Consider the following 18,590-nt stretch of genomic DNA (forward strand, 5'->3'; position numbering starts at 1 on the left):
ATAGTAAGAAGGTGTTAGGAACAATAAGTAAGAAAAGTATAAGGTAGAATAATGGAAATTATCACAGTAATTAGAAATAGGAAAAGATTTCAACATGATAGAAAAGTTGCTAAGAAATATTTTAGCTTGTCCCTTAGGTACCTTCATACACACACACACACACACACACACACACACACACACACACACACACAAAATAACTGTTGCTATTATCATTAGGAGAAAAGTCAACTGAAATGTACATTAAACACACATTAAACACACAGTAGAAGTTTAACATTCTCCACATGATTTTACATAGTGGAAACTCAGCCTGTGTAAATATAGTTATGAACTTTCTTATTTACCATGACAAAGTATCAGGACGTTGTATCTAGGTACTAACTGCAGCGATATTAAAGACAAATGTATATACACTCATTAAGTATAATAGGATATATACTTAGGCCAATTATTTGCCTTTTGTGCTTAGCAGACAGTGGCTACCAATACTGGAAAAGAATCATGGTAGAATTGTGTATCCCTTATCCCAAATACTTAGTGCCAAAAGTGTTTCAGATTTCAGAGTGTTTGGGGAATTTTGGAATATTTTCTTATACATAATGAGATATCTTGGGATGGAACCCAAGACTAAACATGAAATTCATTTATGTTTCAATACACCTTAAATCCCTTAGTCTAAAGGAAGTTTACACAGTCTTTTTACTGTGTTTGCATTTTAACTGTCATCTATCAGTTGAGGTTGGATATTAATTCTCCATTTGTGGCATCATGGTAGAGCTAAAAGAATTTTAGATTTTAAAACATTTTTGTTTTTGTATTTTGAGATTTGGGATGCTTGCTTGTATCATGAAAACTGTATTGGATATTCTTTTTTGTCCACACTTACTTGATTTCAGTGTTCTCACTAATTTAGTCAAACTTACATTAGCTCCCCTATTAAAATACGTTTCTGTCTAAATAAAAATAATAATGTGTGTTTGTCTGTCTACATGTGTGAAGAGTTAACATACACTATTTGGTCAGTTCTTAGGTAATGAAAGAGAATAATAAATCTTAGATGCATTGTGTAAGAAAATTAACCATCACTATGCTCTCATACTTCTCAGGGAATATCGGACTGGTACCAAGAAGCTGATCAGAAAGAATGATAGATGGGGTGAATATGATTAAAGTTCATGCGTGCATGGGAATGTCATGATAAACCCCCTTACTGTGTACAATGTAATACATACCAGTAAAAAAAAAGAGTTCATTTGAATTCCTAGCCTTTTCCACCAGAGGTGTTAAACTGCCTTTTTAATCATTTATGTTCCCTTATTGACCAGAGTCTTCAGGATGGCTGGAATCTTAGCAATTTTTTTCTTGTACTACTATCACTTATTTCAGGGTTAGGCATGTTATAAACAACTACTAAATATCTCATTCATGATTTTAAAAATGTTCACTAAATACTTACTATATGTCAGTCATTGTTCAAGATGGTGGAGATTTAGGAGGAAACAAAGTAGATGGAGATTTCTGATCTCTGGATATTATATTTTTTCTGTGTGGGACTGACAATAAATATATAGAATGATAAGATAATGGCCTAAGGAATTTTTAAAAAGCAGGAAATGGGCAAAGTAAATTGAGGGAGTGGGGTTCAAATTTTAGATAGGGTGACCAGTGATGAAATCACTAAGACACATTCAGGTGAAGACTTTAAATAAATGAGGGAGTAAATTAGGCAGAAATGCCTTAGAGAAAAAGCATTCAAGTCAAAAGAACAGGAAAGATAAGGTTACCCAGCCAGAAGAATATTCTTCTGTTTCCTGTAAAATGTCAGGCTAGATTCACACAGAAATGTTACTATTGAAACATAGAGATCTTGTTTTAAAAGAGAAAACACACAAACATACATATACACAGAACATATTAAATGTTTGATCTCACAAGAAAGAAAGAAATATTCCAAGTGGATAGAGCCAAGGCATCAGGTAAAACTAGGAGGCTACCACAACACCTCTGGGACATTATCTAAGTCAAACTTTAGATATTGGTGGAACAAAAATGTTAAGAAGAAATTTTTCAAAGAAAAAAGGCAGAAAGAAAATTGAAACTTTGAAAAAGGCAGATTTGATTAAAAAACATAGAAGTGAATTTGTCATTAAAATTAACTAAAATGAGACTACATTACAGTAAATGCGGCTAAAGGATAAATTACTGAACTGGAAGATAATCCCAAGGAATTTATCTAGCTCAAAAAAAGAAATAATTAAATATTGAAAAATTTAAAATATGGACAAAATGAAAAGCTCCAACACACAGCCAATAATTATTTAGGAATAAGAAAATAGATACAAAAATACAATATCTGAAGAGATGGTAGATCTTTTTCAGAACTGATAAAAGACATAAAATTCGTATACATAAAGCAAAGTCTCATCAAGATAAAATAATTCTAAACCTAGATACATTATAATAAAATCTGTAACACTGTATCATTCAGCATCCAACCAGGAAAACATAAAGTACTTCAAGTATTTGAAACAAGACAATGTAAAGCATACAATAGAAGAGGCTGATAAACAAACCAAGGGACAAGGGGAAGTACTGGTAGGTGGTCAAGAAACAGCAATAGCCATGGCCACTGAAGGTATGTAGAGATATCACTTGAGGCTGAACAAGGAGAAATACTTTCATTTTTCCTTCCCTGACATTCTGTAATCAATCACCAATGGTTATCACTGGCTGCAGAGAGCCAGAAGAAAACTGACCTGGACACCTAGGAAATTTAGCTTGCATTAGTCAGCTGTCTTGAAAGACAACCAAGCAGAAGAAGGGAGAAGAATGAATCTGAAAGCCCAACCATTGAGAAACTATTCAAATATCAAAGACAAAGAGAAAAGATAGATTATCTACAGAAGAAACCAAACTAAATAGATAGTTGACTTCTCAAAAGCAACAATTATCCATAAGATAAGGAATATCTTCAAAGTGGTGAAAGGAAAGAAATACCTTAAAGTATTTATTCAGCTAAACTATCACTAAAAAGTAAGAATAAATACAGTTTCAGATGAGACCAAGAATTTGCCTATCATTGCCCTTCATTAAAAGAATATAAAATATATATTATATGAGTAAATTTTATCCAGAATAAAGGACTGAATGAAAAACAAATCAGAAATATGGAGACTGACAGTGGTGTATGGTAAATATTCAACAGGTGATTCTTTTAAAACAACAACAAGCAAACTGTAGTATTTGCTCATCTCAGTGGTGTACATACTCCCCTCATGGGCAATTCCAAGATACAAACATGGCATTCCTGAATGTGGAGTTGGAAAAGGGATGCATACAATCACTTCTTGTCAGTTCACACAAGTGAGCTCCAGCATATCACCGGAGATAGACACCACCTAAGGAAGCTTAAAATAGTTTTTAGTATAAAATACTAAATAGTACAACTTATCAAAAGGTCTATAATAATAAGGTAAATATTAGATAGCACTCACATGAAAGATTCCTATTAACAACTGAATAATTGAAGATAATGTATTCTAAGTTTTTTATTTTTCTTTCTTTGGTGGTACTGGAGGTTGAACTCAGGGCCTAATGCTTGCTAGGCAGACACTCTACCACTTGAGCCATTGTTCCCAGCCTTTTTTGCACTGGATCTCTCATTTGTTCCCAGGCAGCTCTGGACTGTGATCCTTCTATTTATGCTTCCCATGTGGCTAGGTTGAAAGGTGCACACCACCATACCCAGCTATTGGTTGAGGTGGGGTTTTGCTGACTTTTTTGTTTGGGCTGGCCTTGAACCATGATCTTCTTGATCTGTGCCTCCCAAGTAGTTATGATTCAGGAGTGACCACTGTGCTTAGCATTCTAAAGTTTTTATATGGCTTGAAAGGAGGATACAGACACTAACATGGTAAAGCAAGATTATTAAATAAAGGGAGGTTATTAAATATTTAAAGGTGTTTCTCTTTAGTTAAAAAGTGCAAATAAAATGTACATTTTTTTTTCACAGTACTGGGGATTGAGCCTAAGACCTCACACATATTAGGCAAGTACTCTCCACACACCAAGCACATTTGTTTTTATATTTTGTTTTCCAGATTAGGTCTCAGTAAATTTGCCTGAGCTGACCTCAAATTTGTGATTTTCCTGTCTCCACCTCCTGTGTAGGTGAGATTGTAGGTATGAACCACCACAGCTGGCTTAAAATATATAATTTTTAAACTAAGAGACATATGAAAGGATCTTAAGAAAACTCAAATATAACAGACTATAACTAAGAATTCTTAAAAATTAAAAAATATAAACCAATTAAATTTTTGATTAATAGATTGAATTCTAAGAACTTCAGCAACATGCTGTTTGCAACACACATAGATAAAATAAGGTGAGAGAATATTTCATGAAAGTACAGGAATAGTAAAACTGAAGGAGTTATAGTAAAGTCCTATAAAATACATTCTAAGTAAAACCATTTTTAAGAAATCAGGCAGTTATTAATAAATACAACCTAACTCATCATTAAGATATAATAAATTGCCTCTCTACATATCTAATAGCACAGATATAAAAACACAAAACAAAAAGAACAAAATTCATGATCACAATGGAAGATTTATCATATTTCTATCATTGATTCTAAAGTAGAAATATAAAGTAATGATAATTTAACAACTCAATAATGTAATCAACAAATAATAAAGTTCTAATAAATTCTTGTATCAAATAGTTATAATATATATATGCTTTTTAGACAAACATGAAAAATTTACAAAAATTGACCATACATTGAGCTATAAAGTAAGCCTCACATACTTAAGAATTAAAATCATTTTATCATCTCCTCTAATCACAATTAAATTTAGACCTTAACAAATATATGTATGTCCCTCTACCCAAAGTACCCCAATAAGATGTATTTTTTAGAAATTAAAACTATGAAAATCACAGATCAAAGATCAATGACTTGAAAATTCAAATGAATATTGAACTGAAATGATAATGTTCACAGCTTATAGATGAAGATAAATCAGTCTTGGCTTAAAGTCCATATGTAGAAAAGAAAGGACAAGACTAAAATTATCAAGAAGTTAGAAAAGGTACCACCAGAAAATGTAAAATCAGAAAAATAACAAAATAATACCAGAAATAGTGAAGTGGAAAACAAAAGTATAAAACAGACAGCAAAACAAAATTTTGGTACTTTTGAAAAAAAATTAATAAAGTAGGTAAATAACTGGGAAGTTTTATCATAAAAATGAGAAGGTACAAATAAACATTAAAAAGAAAAAATGAGAAACCTATTTGAACATTTAAAATCATCATGAACAACTTTATCTCAATTATTTGAAGTAAATATTCAAATTATTTTAATAGTAAAATACAATGAATAATATTATGGAAGACCTAGAAAACCTAAATTGGTGATTTTGAATATAGTTAGATATTTACACACACACAAAAATTTAACAAGCTCAAATATATTTAAGTGTAAATTTTAAAAAAACCTTAAGGTCTGTGTTATAAAATGGACGGGATCATAGGGAATAGTGAAGCACCTCAACAGTTGTATGTGACCTTGAATAGTGACAGCCAAATTAAATTAAAAAATAAGAGGACGAAAACTTATGTATTATAATGAGAAATAAGGTACAAGGTAGCAAAAGCACTCAGAAAAAGAAAAGTAGTAACAGCTATCAGTTATTTCGCTCCCACTAAGTTCTCTGCTAAAACTTTTGCATTCATTATTTCATTTAATCTGTTTATAAGATATGTGAAGAAGTTTTATCTTTTATCACCGCTTTAAAACATATGAAAAGATGAAACTGATTGGCAAAAGTAAATATATTGTCAAATTCAGAATACTCTCATGACAGTAGTGTAAAAATAACTTTTAACTCTAGTATTAAAGTTACAAGAAAAAGTACTAAAAATCATAATTGCTATAATAATTTGTAAATTTGTACATAACATAAAAGGGTGCGAAATGTAATTACCGATAGGATAAAATGTGGGGGGGGAATAGAGTGTAGAATTTTTGTATATGATGTTACCCCTTATATCAGAATGTTATTAATATAAAATGTCTTATTCAAGTCCCATCATACCTACAAGACAAAACTTCTAGTAAATATGCAAAAGAGAAATGTGAAAAAGCTTATCACTATAAAATTCCACACATGATATAAAAAGATAGCAAGATTGGAAGAGACAAAGGAACTACAAAAGCATCCCTGACCTTGGTGTTGGCAGTGATTTTTGTGTATGATGTTGAAATCACAGGCAATAAAAGCAAAAATTAACAAATGAGAGTATATCAAGCTAAAACCTTTTTGTACAGAAAAGGAAACAATTAACAAAATGAAAAGGAGACCCACAAAATGGAAGAAAATATTTGAAAAAAAACACATATGAAAGATTTGATATCCAAATTATATAAAAAACTCACACAACTCAATAACTAAAGAAATAAATAAGCAAACAAACAACCCAAGCTGATGCCAGGGACTCATGCCTGTAATCCTAGCTGCTCAGGAGACAGGGATTAAGAGGATTACTGTTCAAAGACAGCCCAGGCAAATATTTCCCCAGACCCTCTCCCAAAAATATCCAACACAGAAAAGGACTGGTAGAGTGGCTCAAACAGTAGAGCAAGTGCCTAAAAAGTATGAAGTACTCCAGTACCACAAAGAAGCTAAAAAAAAAAATAGAAAATGAGCAAAAGGTTCAAAAAGAACCAAAGAATATACAGAAATTACCAAGAGACATACGTACTACATACTCATCATAAGATAACATAAATCAAAACCAAAAGAGGAAATCACCTCATACTAGGTTAGAATTTTTTTTTTATAAAGTTAAGGAATAAGTGTTTGTAAGGGTATAGAGAAAAGGAAACTCTATACATTGCCACTGGGAATGTAAATTAAAAAATCAGCCTTGAGTTTCCTCAAAAAATTAGAAAATATAACTATCATATAATTCAGCAGTCCCAATTCTGGGTTTATATTCAAAGACATGAAATCAGAATCTTTAAGAGATATCTGTACCTCTGTGCTCACTGCAGCATTCACAATAACCAAAATGTAAAAATGAACCAAGTGTCTATGGACAAATGAATGGATAAAGAAAGACACACAACAGTGAAATACTATTCAGCCACAAAGTAGGGAAATTTTGCCATTTTCAATAATATGAATGAAACTAGAGCACGCTATAACAAGTGAAATAAGCCAGACCCAGAAAGACATGCACCATAGGAACTCACATGAAATGTAAATTGCAAGAGAAAGTAGAATGGTGTTTACCAGGGGCTGGGGTGGAAGGAATGGGGAGATGTTGTTCAAACGATACAAAATGGAACAAGTTCTGGGGATCTATTTATGTAGAATGGGTGGTTATAGGCACCCATTTAATTGTGACATTATTACCCAATGTATGTATATATCAAATCACCACAATGTACACCTTGAATATGTATGATCTTTGTCAAGAAAATACTTGAAAGAAAGGAAAAGAACAATGTGAGAGAGAGAGAGAGAGAGACAGAGAGACACAGAGAGTGAGAGAGACAGAAAGAAAGGAAGGAAGGAAGGAAGGAAGGAAGAGAGGGAAGAAAGAAAGTTAGTTGTACTTTGGGTTTCTGATATCCTGTTGATCTATACTCAAGTTCACTGACTTTTCCTTCTACCACCTCCATTATGTTATTATTCCTATTAATTAATATATAATTTTCTATTTTAAAATTCCCATTTACTGCCTTTTATAATGTTTTATTTCTCTAAAGCAATTTCCTATCTTTTATTCCTTCAAACCAGTTTCCTTTTACTCATAAGTCATAGTTTTAATGTCTTCTTTAATTTTCTTGCCTGATCAAAGATACAGGTGTTTTCAGGATTATCATGTGTTGATTTTATTTACCCTTGAGAAAGGGTAATATTTTAATGGGTTTCAGTATTTGAAGTGGGGCTTCATCTTAGACTTCCTGATAGTAATGTGCACACTCTGGATTCTGAAGCTGCTCTGTTAACAGGTCATCACTTTGCTAGTCTCATTCTACAAGCCTGTGCTGTTCAGATCTCAGTCCAGATTGCTTTGTCTGTCCTGGGTATTTGTTGTTCAAGGTCATACATAGGCTAAGGCAGAGTTTATTCTCATACTCTGTACACTAGGAAACATGTACTTTGCTTCTTCAGAAACAAGCTACAATGGTAGAATGAGAAGATATATTTTATGTTGCCTACGGATCTTGGTTTATAGATGGAATGTGGAAGAGTAGGAGAAAGGGAACTATATTCATTATATTTTAGTTTGTGCTAGATGCTTAAAAATGTTTTATCACTTTAGTCTCATTAAAATCTAATGGCAGACTACAGCATGGCTCAAATGGTAGAGTGACTACCTAGCAAGTGCAAGACCCTGAGTTTAACGCTCAATACTGCTACCTACATACAAAAAAGTCCTGCTATTATGGCCAGGCATGGTAGTACACTCCTATAATCCAAACTATTCAGATCATGGCGATTAGAAAGATCACAGTTCAAGGCCAGCCTAAAAAAAAATTGGCAAGATTCCCACCTCAACAAATAACCCAAGTGTGGTGGCTCATACCTGTAGTCCCAGCTATGGTGAAGGCCTAAGTAGGCAGAAGATCAGAGTCTGAGGCCAGCCCAGGCAAAAAAATGTGAGACTCTATCTGAAAAATAACTAAAGCAAAAAAGGTCTGGTAGTGTGGCTCAAGTAGTAAAGTACCTGCCTTGCAAGTAAGAGGTGCCAAGTTCAAACACAGTACCAGCACCACCACCAACAAAAATTCAATGGGGGTAGTAACATCGCATAATACAAAAAAGGAGTGAAGCTCAAAAGCCAGGTTACTTTGTAGTGTTACATATCATATAACTGGTAACATTCTAGTCTGAAGCTTCTCTTCTTTACCATACATCTTTCAGTCCAAATCATTTTAAACACAGCACCTTTTCTCAAATTATGGCTTTTGGGCAGCCCAGTTCTGCAGATGCTTTCACTGACAGTTTCACCGGCCACCTCCTCTCCAGATCTAGTTCAGGGGACACCTGTGACACAGCAAGCTGAAGGGGTGTTTACCTAATACGCAATCTGTAGAATTGATTTGGTAGTAGCCTATCCATCCAATGATCAACACAATCTTGTCTTTGTTGCACTGGTTCCTAGTCTTCAGAATTTCCAAAGAACATGGCACCATTACTGGACCTATGACCACAGTCTCCCTTCCTTCCAGGCTTCTTATAAGCCAAACTTACCATATCAGGTTCTTTCATATTGCAGATATTATCAGTAACTAGGCCTCCCTAGTTTTCTGATCTTTCACCTTCTTTTACATTATCTTTCTCAACCAACCCAAAGCTTGTAACCCATCAATCACTTTATCCTTTTAGTAATAGTCTCACTTTCCTTCCTGGTTTTCCTATCTTACTTATCAGCCTCTTTTAGTTTCAATCCTAGATAAGAATTTTAATAGAAACAGTTCATTTGCGAAATGACATCAGGAAACACTAGTAAGGGAGAAAGGATATGAGGAAGAAAAGGGGAAGAAGATAGAATAGCAGCAAAGGCAAAGCTCCGGAGCTCCATGTTCTGGCACACTTCTCCTGTCAGGAAGCAGAGTTTGCAACCCCCCACCCCCGCCCCACCTCTTGAAGTTGAGCTGGCCTTGACCAATGTATTGCAGCAGAGCTGATTCTATGTCAGTTATAAGCCAAGGCTGTAAGTGTCATGGTGTCCTTCTCTTTTGCTCTCCTGTGTAATAGACATCATTTAAAGAATCTATGGCTAGATTTGTGAACAGTGAGAAGCCATGCAAAGAGAGAGAGGCCCGTACAGACTGCAGCTATACTACCCATTGCACCAAAGCTCCAGATCTGTAAGCAAAATTGTCATGGACATTCTTGCCCTAGAGGTAGGCTTCCACTCAAGTGCAGAACTGCCTGGATAAAACCAAGCCACACCACAGAAATGTTAGGAATAGCAAATCCTTGTTTTTTAGGCCACTATGTTTTGAGGTATTTTGTTACATGACTATAAACAAAATAGGAACAAAGCCAGTTAAAGGAATATAACCAAGCAGGTTACTGGCATTGTACACTGGAGCTTTGTCTATGGGATACTTTGATTAACAATATAGTTACTCCATGTAAAGGCCAAGCAGACTGAGTACTACTCACTAACTCGGTTCCACTTATTTGCTTAAGCCTTCTAGTGACATTAACTTTTTGGCAACTAAATCCTAACTAACACTTGAGTCAAAATGCTCACTGGCTATTGACACCAACATACACACATGCAAATCTTTCAGAAAGAGTCATAAAGTATCAGCAATAGGCAGTCTTCAGAGACAAGAAGCCAATGGGGGAAAGAGTAGGAGCAGCAAGATAGCAGCAAACCCAATTCTAGAATGGTCTGGCTAACTGCATTCTCCACTTCTAGACTGCAGAAGCTAAGGTGGACCAACAAGCTCACAGATCATAACTACTACACAGCCACAGCCACAACCTCCAAACTTACTTTGCTTAATAATCCTTCAGATTTTTATCTTTATCTTTGTATTTGCATCTTTTCATGCTCTTTTTTGTATTTTTGGTGGAACTGGGGGATTGAACTCAGGGCTTCATTCTTGCAAAACAGGTGCTCTACAACTTGAGTCACACCTCTAGCCCTTGCATCTATTTTAGATCTTCCCTTAAGTCTCCTCTTCCATCAGTACCTCTTCAGTATCAGAAAAGAAATCCACTATCTATCTCAATGAGAGAATTAAAGGCCATTAAGCCAACTTTTTGCTATCTCATTTACAAAAGACTACATTCATACCCATTTTTCCCTCCTCCCCTACAAATACTACAGAAAGGATCTTCATTAATCCAACATTAATCCAGCACCTGTCCCTCAATGGACCTCAACATAGCTTAAGAGAAATGAAAAAAAAATGAAATTGGTCACTTCTTTGGCCTATATCTAGTCCCAGGATGTCTTCTAAGCCAAAGGCCAAGCAGACTGGAGGCATGGCTCAAGTGGCAGAGTACCTGCCTAGCAAGCACAAGGTCCTGAGTTCAAACCTCAGTACTGCAAAAAAAAAAGTATATATATAAGCCAAAGGCCAGATACCTGAGAACTTTAGCTCTTCAGTTTAGCCTTTGCTAGCCTGCTGCCTACTACTCCTCAAACTGATGCTTCTTTCAGTAGAGCACTTTGCTCTGTATTAAAACTGTTCCACCCATTTTCTGATATCCCTCTTTGCCTCCCACTGAATACAAGTTCCTCCAAATCAGGTATTTTTCTTGCAAATTTTTGAAACACAATATCTATGCCTTAAGCACAGTTGGTGCCTAACAAATATTTATTGAATAAATAAATGGAGTTGTCTTAACCCCCGCTCCTCATCATTCCAGTGTGACTTTAGTGGAAGCTATAGACAAGATTTATGTATGTTGTGACCTACTTTCCATCATCTTTTTGCATTCTTTTTTTCTATGAAGTATCAGACAGGTCATGATAAACTGAGACCCTTTTCAATTTGTATACAGTTTAGTGAAAAATAAAAGCAAAGTACAATTGTTTAGAAGCTTAGGAATCCATTGGTAGCTTGAAATGTTTTCCTCCTTGTGATAATGCTACAGCAAAACAGACTTCAACACTGGCTTTTAAAATAAATTATTTCACATCACCAAAAATACAGAATTTTTTGTTTTAAAATATTGTCAGACAAAAATGCATACTTGTATACTCATAGTGAGCTTATTTAAGAAAACGTTTCTTGAAACCTAAAACAGTCACCTCTTTGTAGTGAGATTATAAGCTTATCAAAATTAGATTTTATAGGGATGATTTTTACTTTCATCAAACACAAGCCATAACTAAGAGAAATGAAAAAATCAAATTGGCCTTATGGTCACTTCTTTACCCTACACCTATAGTCTTAGGGTGTTTTCTAAACAAAAAGCCAGACTCACTGAGATAGGACTTAAAACAAAGAATATCTACTTTTTGCATCATCTCTATGTTCTCAGTAACAGGGGAATGTGAGATGTACTTTTTGCCTCATCTCTATGTTCTCAATAACAGGGGAATGTGAGAACACTTTAAGTCTTTTAAATAAAACTGATCCTACCATATTAGAACACTTGAACTCTGCTCAGAAGGATTCCGAATACCATCCCCATCATGCCACATTTTGGAATAGGTGAAACAGAGGTGAGGGGGACTTTAAATGTTGGTCTTCAGGGCAATAGAGACACTGAAATTCTATTCCAACTATGGTTTTCTTATTGCCTGCTACCCTGAATCTAGAATATACATTATATTATGAAGTATTTGTATTCACTAAAAACATCCTTCCAATTAAGATTTTTAAAAATTTTAAGTTAAAAAAATGTAAAAAAGAAGGGTGAAATCATTTTAGCTAACCATTTCAAAAGCAATGAACTTTGTAAAATTTGGTAAGATGTATGAAGAAACATGTTTTCCGTTTGCTCTCTTGGCTTGTGGATACCTGGGATGTAATTCAGTTTGCTATCCCCTGTTCCCACGTCAGTGCACTCTTTGTTCAGTTCCATCTTCAATCTGGCATATAATTACGTCTTCAGCTCCTATGCTATTTGGTTTTAAGCACCTCTTACCCCCAAGGCCTCATGGCTCTAAGGGCTTGTTGAATTTAAACAAGCACATTTAAATCTTTGTCTTTAAACGAGTAAAATAAAAAGTCTCAACACCTAATACAGAGTCCTCTTCTACTCACCTACACTGTAAATGTGCATAGGATAATTGTATACCAGATCATAATGAGCATATATCCATCCTCAAAAATCAGGGAAGGAGGACTCATTCTACAGGTAAATTTATAATAAATGGTTTTATTCTTGATTAGCTATGTGTGTTTGGGGACACAGAGATTAGCACATGCATAATTTAACCACCTAAGAAGAATCATATGATCAGGGACACCTTGAAAATGAATGTGGAAAAAAAGAAAGTGGAGGAAAAAAAAAGCAAGATTACTAACAAGAAGAAATGCTAAGCCTTATTTCCAACCCAACAAACTCTGCAAATTCATGCACATACACTGATACATGTGCTCTGCACTCATAATGGATTATAATTTCAGAAATGTTAAAACTGTGGGCCTCCAGTGAGAAAGACAGGTGACATGGATTCTACTACCACTACTGGCAAATCATAAATATTATCTGTGGTCTTAGGTTAGCCTGAGTAAATGAGTGATCATTACATTTGTTCCACAGGTCATTTACTGATGGATTTTAACAGGAAAAAGAAATATGCATGAGCTGAATAAGAAGGTAGGTATGCATTACATCATAGATGTCATTCAAATAGACCCGGAAAACACATTTGTTTAATTAGGGAGCATGAGAGCAATCTACAAAACCTGAGAGGGTTTGGCAGACTATAGAGGATTCTTTCCATGGTCCAAAGATAGTAAGAAATTAATGTATAATGTTCTCCTTTCTTAGTTTATATGACTTAGTCAAATTGCAATCAGACTTTGTCACTCATAAATGTGCTAAAGAGAGTCTAAAAAGACAATAAATGACTTGCATTTGGGCAACAGGTATTATGGGGACATGGGACATCCTAGCTTGAAATATGTACTTTGTATAGATGATTTCAGAATAGAGAATTATGACATGCACTTTATCATATTGTACTGTGACATTTGATTTGCTTACATGTGGCCTAAATATAGCGACTCTCAAAAGAGTATCAAGCCATATGTGGAAAAAATGCATGCATTAGTGGACATACACACTGAACATGCAAAAGACAGAGGTCACGTAAGACATCAATTTCCACCCAAAAACTCCATCCATAATTATTATTTTTTTAATTTCTTTTATTCATCTGTGCATACAATGATTGGGTCATTACTCCCCCTTTCCCCTCACCCTCCCTCTAGCCTCCACCCCCTCACTTCCAAGCAGATACTGTTTTGCCCTTATCTCTAATTTTGCTAGTTGAGGTAAGGATAGCTATATAGGGAGATTCCTAGTTTTACTTCCGTGTACATATGTGTTACTTTCTAAATTGTCCATCCATAATTAAAAGGAAAATTCTTTTTTCCATTCCTGTCATTGACTCTGTTTAATAGTATATATGATCTACAAAGCTATTTTTCAGAATTCTTAAAGAGATATTCTTCATATTTTTTGTTCTGTCTTCTTTTTTTCTTCTCTGCTGTACCTTCATGTTTACTTTTTAAGCTATCTACTCTAAGTCACCGTAAATACTTTTCTTTCTTTTTCCCTTTAAATACTTGACTCCAAAATAAAGGTCATATATTTTACCAAGGAAAACTTGGAAACCTCAAAAAAGTTGACAATAAATTCTTCCTGTTACTGTGTCTGTTTTCTTTTTTCCAGTCATAAAATGTATCTTTTTGAAGCTCTTTATCTTAATGGCTACCATATGTTGTATCTTAATTTTTTATTTCATTTAAAATATATTGTAAGTAACTTTTCCATTTCAATAGTTGTAGAATATTCTATGCAGAGACATGGCTAATTGATTGGACCAATTCTTATGCTTGGACATTTACTTCCAGCTTTTGGTTATTTTTTAAAGACTGTAATGAGCTTCTTTGTGCATAAAACTTTTATTTTATTTTTTAGTATTTAGATTATTTTCTTGGAATGAATTTCTAGATTCAGAATGCATCTAATTACACAAATTAGAACACTTCCTTTGCACCAGGGAAGGAATATCAACTCTCTTTAAGAAAAAAATGTAATTTTTGGTAATTTTTGAATTTCAGAAAAGTGGTTTTTGCTAGGGACCTAAATGTAACCATTCACTTGCAAGTTGACCAATTTAGTCAAAGAAATAAACTTTAGTAACAATTTATTTCTGTATTTTTGGGGGTGGTGGGACTGGGGTTTAAACTCAGGACTTTGCACTTGCAAAGGCACTCTACCACTTGAGCCACCCTCCAGTCCATTTTGCTCTGGTTATTTGGAGATGTGGTCTCTCAAACTATTTGTCCTTGCTGGCCTCAAACTTTGATCCTCCTATCTTAGTCTCCTAAGTTACTAGGATTACAGACATAAGCCACTTGTGCTTGGCTTCTTTCTGTGTTTTAGACAGTGAAAGAATAATACTTATGTAGGGAAGGAATTCATACAGAAGGTAGTACATAAATACTATGGATGAAGTAGCGTGTCTTCAAAAATTACTTTGTAAAGGCCCATGGTGTTAACTACCACATTCTTCTTCAAATACCATCTCATTAAAATAAGCATCATCAGAATATTCTATTATGACAGAGTAATTTATAACAAAAAACCCCTCTAGGGGTTGGAGATTTAGCTCAGTGGAAGAGCGCTTGCCTGGCAAGTGTAAGGCCCTGAGTTCGGTCCCCAGCACCGGAAAAAAAAAAAAAAAAAAAAAAACCCCTCTTGCTGAGAGAAACACAAATGCTGAATAAGATAAATTTATCCTAAAAAAACTTTTTGAAGGTACCAAGGATTAACCAAGTAGTTTCAACTAAAAATTCAACATCTTATAAAGAAGTGAAAAATTTTGAAGTAAGCCCTACATTGTTTAGTGTTTTCTACTCCAGACACTTTTGATTCCTAAGTAGAATTAGGATAAGATTGAACATAAACAGAAAATTCAAGTGCTAACCAGTGTTACAGAGGGAAGGCAAAAATTACAATGGGAAAGCTACTAGACAGAAAGACATGAGACCTGCAGAAGACATATGTACTCTGGTATTCATTTGAGTTCATTCACAAGAGCTAAGATATGGGAGCAACTTAAGTGTCCATCAACACTTGACTGATTTAAGAAAATGAGGTAAATATACCTAGCAGAATATGATTCAGCCCTTAAAAAGAAAATGCTATCATTTACAACAACATAAATGAAACTGTACGATATTTCATTTAGATACGGAATCTTAAAAAGGCAAATTCATAGAAAGAGTAAAATGTTGGTTACTAGAGGCTGGGCAAGGTGTTGTGTGTGTGTCTGTGTATAAGATGATGGGGAGATGTTTTTTTAAAAAGTACAGAGGAGGCATTGCTTTTAGACACCTATTACTCTGCATGTGATTACAGTTAATAAAAATGTATTATACATTTCAAAATTGCAAAAAAGCACACATTAAGTGTTCTCACAAAAATGATAAGCATGTGAGATTAATATGCTAGCTTGATTCAATAAACCTACAACATAAACATATGTCAAATCATCACATTGCATTCATAAATAAATTCAATTATTATTTATTAATTAAAATGAATAGGAATAGATAAGGACTTCCTCAGTAGAACTCCAGCAGTCCAGCAGCTAAGAGGAAGAATGGACAAATGGGACTAAATGAAATTATAAAGCTTTGCACAAAAAAGAAATGGTCTGTAAATTGAAGAGACCACTCACAGAGTAGGAGAAAATATATGCTAGAATACATCAGACAAAGGACTGATAACCAGAATAGACAGGGAGCTCAAAAAACTAAACTCGCCAAAAATCAATGAATCAATAAAGAAGAGGGCTCCTGAACTAAACAGAGCTTTTTTAAAGGAAGAAATCCAAATGGCCAAAAAACACATGAAAAACTGCTCACCATCCCTGGCCATAAAGGAAATGCAAATCAAAAGCACACGAAGATTCCACCTCACTCCTGTTAAAATAGCTAGCATCAATAACACTACCAACAACAAATGTTGGCGAGGATGCAGGGGAAAAGGAACGCTCATACACTGCTAGTGGGAATGTAAGCTAGTACAACCACTTTGGAAAACAATATGGAGGCTTCTTATAAAACTAAACATAGATCTACCGTATGGTCCAGCAGTCCTCTTCTAGTGATATACCCAAAGGAATGCAACTCAAGTTATTACAAAGGCATCTGCACACCCATGTTTATTACACCACTGTTCACAATAGCCAAACAATGGAAACAGCCAAGATGCCCCAATACCGATGAATGCATTAAGAAAATGTGGCATTTATATACAATAAAATTTTACTCAGCCACAAAGAAGAATGAAATTTTGTCATTCGCAATTAAATGGATGGAACTGGAGAACATCATCTTAAGCGAAGTTAGCCAGGCTCAGAAGGCCAAAAATCGCATGTTCTCCCTCATATGCGGATTTTATTGTTATTATTTTATTTTTATTTTGTTTTGTTTTGGGTTTTTTTGTTTATTTATTCATATGTGCATACATTGTTTGGGTCATTTCTCCACCCTGTCCCCCTCCCCCACCCATCCCCCTCTCCCCTCCTCAGTTTCAGGCAGGTCCTGTTCTGCCCTTGTTGCTTATTTTGTTGAAGAAAGGACATATGCATAATAAGAAAGACAAAGCGTTTTTGCTAGTTGAGTTAAGGATAGCTATACAGAGAGATTCCTAGCATTGCTTCCATGTACAAATGTGTTTCAACCCAAGTTGATTCATCTCTAACTGATCTTTACCTTGGTTCCTGATCCCCTGCTCATGATAACCTGTTTTTTTAAGGTTTCTTAGTTCCTCTGGAGTGGGGACATCAAACGCTTTCATGTTTTGGGTTTTCTATCTATTCCTATATCTCCCATATGTGTTCTCCCCTTTTCTTGTGATCCAAGTCCAACAACATTGCTGCATTTGCCCTAGATCTAAAGTCCAATATTTGGATTTTAGACCTAAAACAAATGCAGTAATATTATTGGACATGGGTCACACACAGGGGAGAAAGTGTATGGGACAAATAGAGAAAGGGAAGGAAACCTAAAACTTGAATGTGTTGATGTGCTCACTGTGGAGGAGCGAATAAAGTAATCTTCAGCTTTTAGAGGCCACTATGAGAAAGGGACCAGGAAGTAGTGAAGAGGTCTGGCAGAGATGAACCAATGTGGGTTGCAATATACAAGAGCATGGAATCAATGCTAGGACTCTCTCCATATAGCCATCTTTATCTCAAACTAGCAAAAACGTTACATCTTTCTATTATCTCTTATATTTTTTTTTAACAAAATCGGAGAATGAGAGGATGGAACAGGTTCTGCCCAGAAGCTGGGGGTAGGGGGGGTGCTGGTGGCCAAACAATGTACACACATGTAAGTTAATATAAAAATGATAAAAGTAACAAAAAAAATGTAAAACACATATACATACAAAAAAGTAACTACTAACCTAGAATTCTATGACCAAGGAAAATAACCCTTAAAGGCAAAGAAAAATAAAAATACTTTTAGAGAAATAAAATTGTTCACAAGCAAATCCATACTATAAAGATTACTGGGGACATCTTCAAAGTAAAAGGATAATTATCTCAGACAGTGAAATGAAGTACCCAAAAAAGGTTTATATGTAAGTAAATACTAGACAAACATATTAATAAAATTAAAATGATAATAGTAATGTTCTCAGGAATTTGGGCACCTGAAGGATTTTAGCACCAAACACCAATAGGCTAAGAGATTAGAGAGGTATGAGTGTAATTTCTTTGCCAGAAACGGATGAAAAGGTGGACTTTACAGTAGACCTTACTAGAGTATTCACTATGAAATATTTTTTAAAATATAAAATTAGAAAAATAAAAAAGGGAGAAATGAACTAGCG

General features: G+C 34.6%; 1 protein-coding gene and 1 long non-coding RNA gene across 19 annotated transcripts in view; one reads left to right on the forward strand and one right to left on the reverse strand.

Moving 5' to 3' along the window:
- The window catches only part of Zbtb20 (zinc finger and BTB domain containing 20), an 815,899-nt gene that overhangs the window by 580,367 nt on the left and 216,942 nt on the right, over positions 1-18,590 (reverse strand). The window lies entirely within an intron of this gene.
- The window catches only part of LOC141423241 (uncharacterized), a 75,982-nt gene that overhangs the window by 11,282 nt on the left and 46,110 nt on the right, over positions 1-18,590 (forward strand). For both annotated transcript variants that reach the window (XR_012447952.1, XR_012447951.1), the window contains exon 2: positions 13,272-13,328. This is a non-coding gene — a long non-coding RNA (uncharacterized lncRNA). The remainder of the gene's footprint in view (positions 1-13,271; positions 13,329-18,590) is intronic.

This window comes from Castor canadensis, chromosome 5 (assembly GCF_047511655.1).
Source record: "Castor canadensis chromosome 5, mCasCan1.hap1v2, whole genome shotgun sequence".
In the NCBI taxonomy this organism is placed as follows: domain Eukaryota; kingdom Metazoa; phylum Chordata; class Mammalia; order Rodentia; family Castoridae; genus Castor; species Castor canadensis.